The sequence below is a fragment of the Leiobunum rupestre genome, unplaced genomic scaffold (genome assembly GCF_980474605.1).
Source record: "Leiobunum rupestre unplaced genomic scaffold, qqLeiRupe1.1.hap1 H1_H1_scaffold_14, whole genome shotgun sequence".
Lineage (NCBI taxonomy): Eukaryota > Metazoa > Arthropoda > Arachnida > Opiliones > Sclerosomatidae > Leiobunum > Leiobunum rupestre.
The window spans coordinates 22902-27500 of NW_028324283.1; positions in this window are offsets into that span (position 1 = coordinate 22902).

Consider the following 4599-nt stretch of genomic DNA (forward strand, 5'->3'; position numbering starts at 1 on the left):
ACCTAACCTAACCTAACCTAACCTAACCTAACCTAACCTAACCTAACCTAACCTAACCTAACCTAACCTAACCTAACCTAACCTAACCTAACCTAACCTAACCTAACCTAACCTAACCTAACCTAACCTAACCTAACCTAACCTAACCTAACCTAACCTAACCTAACCTAACCTAACCTAACCTAACCTAACCTAACCTAACCTAACCTAACCTAACCTAACCTAACCTGACCTGACCTAACCTAACCTAACCTAACCTAACCTAACCTAACCTAACCTAACCTAACCTAACCTAACCTAACCTAACCTAACCTAACCTAACCTAACCTAACCTAACCTAACCTAACCTAACCTAACCTAACCTAACCTAACCTAACCTAACCTAACCTAACCTAACCTAACCTAACCTAACCTAACCTAACCTAACCTAACCTAACCTAACCTAACCTAACCTAACCTAACCTAACCTAACCTAACCTAACCTAACCTAACCTAACCTAACCTAACCTAACCTAACCTAACCTAACCTAACCTAACCTAACCTAACCTAACCTAACCTAACCTAACCTAACCTAACCTAACCTAACCTAACCTAACCTAACCTAACCTAACCTAACCTAACCTAACCTAACCTAACCTAACCTAACCTAACCTAACCTAACCTAACCTAACCTAACCTAACCTAACCTAACCTAACCTAACCTAACCTAACCTAACCTAACCTAACCTAACCTAACCTAACCTAACCTAACCTAACCTAACCTAACCTAACCTAACCTAACCTAACCTAACCTAACCTAACCTAACCTAACCTAACCTAACCTAACCTAACCTAACCTAACCTAACCTAACCTAACCTAACCTAACCTAACCTAACCTAACCTAACCTAACCTAACCTAACCTAACCTAACCTAACCTAACCTAACCTAACCTAACCTAACCTAACCTAACCTAACCTAACCTAACCTAACCTAACCTAACCTAACCTAACCTAACCTAACCTAACCTAACCTAACCTAACCTAACCTAACCTAACCTAACCTAACCTAACCTAACCTAACCTAACCTAACCTAACCTAACCTAACCTAACCTAACCTAACCTAACCTAACCTAACCTAACCTAACCTAACCTAACCTAACCTAACCTAACCTAACCTAACCTAACCTAACCTAACCTAACCTAACCTAACCTAACCTAACCTAACCTAACCTAACCTAACCTAACCTAACCTAACCTAACCTAACCTAACCTAACCTAACCTAACCTAACCTAACCTAACCTAACCTAACCTAACCTAACCTAACCTAACCTAACCTAACCTAACCTAACCTAACCTAACCTAACCTAACCTAACCTAACCTAACCTAACCTAACCTAACCTAACCTAACCTAACCTAACCTAACCTAACCTAACCTAACCTAACCTAACCTAACCTAACCTAACCTAACCTAACCTAACCTAACCTAACCTAACCTAACCTAACCTAACCTAACCTAACCTAACCTAACCTAACCTAACCTAACCTAACCTAACCTAACCTAACCTAACCTAACCTAACCTAACCTAACCTAACCTAACCTAACCTAACCTAACCTAACCTAACCTAACCTAACCTAACCTAACCTAACCTAACCTAACCTAACCTAACCTAACCTAACCTAACCTAACCTAACCTAACCTAACCTAACCTAACCTAACCTAACCTAACCTAACCTAACCTAACCTAACCTAACCTAACCTAACCTAACCTAACCTAACCTAACCTAACCTAACCTAACCTAACCTAACCTAACCTAACCTAACCTAACCTAACCTAACCTAACCTAACCTAACCTAACCTAACCTAACCTAACCTAACCTAACCTAACCTAACCTAACCTAACCTAACCTAACCTAACCTAACCTAACCTAACCTAACCTAACCTAACCTAACCTAACCTAACCTAACCTAACCTAACCTAACCTAACCTAACCTAACCTAACCTAACCTAACCTAACCTAACCTAACCTAACCTAACCTAACCTAACCTAACCTAACCTAACCTAACCTAACCTAACCTAACCTAACCTAACCTAACCTAACCTAACCTAACCTAACCTAACCTAACCTAACCTAACCTAACCTAACCTAACCTAACCTAACCTAACCTAACCTAACCTAACCTAACCTAACCTAACCTAACCTAACCTAACCTAACCTAACCTAACCTAACCTAACCTAACCTAACCTAACCTAACCTAACCTAACCTAACCTAACCTAACCTAACCTAACCTAACCTAACCTAACCTAACCTAACCTAACCTAACCTAACCTAACCTAACCTAACCTAACCTAACCTAACCTAACCTAACCTAACCTAACCTAACCTAACCTAACCTAACCTAACCTAACCTAACCTAACCTAACCTAACCTAACCTAACCTAACCTAACCTAACCTAACCTAACCTAACCTAACCTAACCTAACCTAACCTAACCTAACCTAACCTAACCTAACCTAACCTAACCTAACCTAACCTAACCTAACCTAACCTAACCTAACCTAACCTAACCTAACCTAACCTAACCTAACCTAACCTAACCTAACCTAACCTAACCTAACCTAACCTAACCTAACCTAACCTAACCTAACCTAACCTAACCTAACCTAACCTAACCTAACCTAACCTAACCTAACCTAACCTAACCTAACCTAACCTAACCTAACCTAACCTAACCTAACCTAACCTAACCTAACCTAACCTAACCTAACCTAACCTAACCTAACCTAACCTAACCTAACCTAACCTAACCTAACCTAACCTAACCTAACCTAACCTAACCTAACCTAACCTAACCTAACCTAACCTAACCTAACCTAACCTAACCTAACCTAACCTAACCTAACCTAACCTAACCTAACCTAACCTAACCTAACCTAACCTAACCTAACCTAACCTAACCTAACCTAACCTAACCTAACCTAACCTAACCTAACCTAACCTAACCTAACCTAACCTAACCTAACCTAACCTAACCTAACCTAACCTAACCTAACCTAACCTAACCTAACCTAACCTAACCTAACCTAACCTAACCTAACCTAACCTAACCTAACCTAACCTAACCTAACCTAACCTAACCTAACCTAACCTAACCTAACCTAACCTAACCTAACCTAACCTAACCTAACCTAACCTAACCTAACCTAACCTAACCTAACCTAACCTAACCTAACCTAACCTAACCTAACCTAACCTAACCTAACCTAACCTAACCTAACCTAACCTAACCTAACCTAACCTAACCTAACCTAACCTAACCTAACCTAACCTAACCTAACCTAACCTAACCTAACCTAACCTAACCTAACCTAACCTAACCTAACCTAACCTAACCTAACCTAACCTAACCTAACCTAACCTAACCTAACCTAACCTAACCTAACCTAACCTAACCTAACCTAACCTAACCTAACCTAACCTAACCTAACCTAACCTAACCTAACCTAACCTAACCTAACCTAACCTAACCTAACCTAACCTAACCTAACCTAACCTAACCTAACCTAACCTAACCTAACCTAACCTAACCTAACCTAACCTAACCTAACCTAACCTAACCTAACCTAACCTAACCTAACCTAACCTAACCTAACCTAACCTAACCTAACCTAACCTAACCTAACCTAACCTAACCTAACCTAACCTAACCTAACCTAACCTAACCTAACCTAACCTAACCTAACCTAACCTAACCTAACCTAACCTAACCTAACCTAACCTAACCTAACCTAACCTAACCTAACCTAACCTAACCTAACCTAACCTAACCTAACCTAACCTAACCTAACCTAACCTAACCTAACCTAACCTAACCTAACCTAACCTAACCTAACCTAACCTAACCTAACCTAACCTAACCTAACCTAACCTAACCTAACCTAACCTAACCTAACCTAACCTAACCTAACCTAACCTAACCTAACCTAACCTAACCTAACCTAACCTAACCTAACCTAACCTAACCTAACCTAACCTAACCTAACCTAACCTAACCTAACCTAACCTAACCTAACCTAACCTAACCTAACCTAACCTAACCTAACCTAACCTAACCTAACCTAACCTAACCTAACCTAACCTAACCTAACCTAACCTAACCTAACCTAACCTAACCTAACCTAACCTAACCTAACCTAACCTAACCTAACCTAACCTAACCTAACCTAACCTAACCTAACCTAACCTAACCTAACCTAACCTAACCTAACCTAACCTAACCTAACCTAACCTAACCTAACCTAACCTAACCTAACCTAACCTAACCTAACCTAACCTAACCTAACCTAACCTAACCTAACCTAACCTAACCTAACCTAACCTAACCTAACCTAACCTAACCTAACCTAACCTAACCTAACCTAACCTAACCTAACCTAACCTAACCTAACCTAACCTAACCTAACCTAACCTAACCTAACCTAACCTAACCTAACCTAACCTAACCTAACCTAACCTAACCTAACCTAACCTAACCTAACCTAACCTAACCTAACCTAACCTAACCTAACCTAACCTAACCTAACCTAACCTAACCTAACCTAACCTAACCT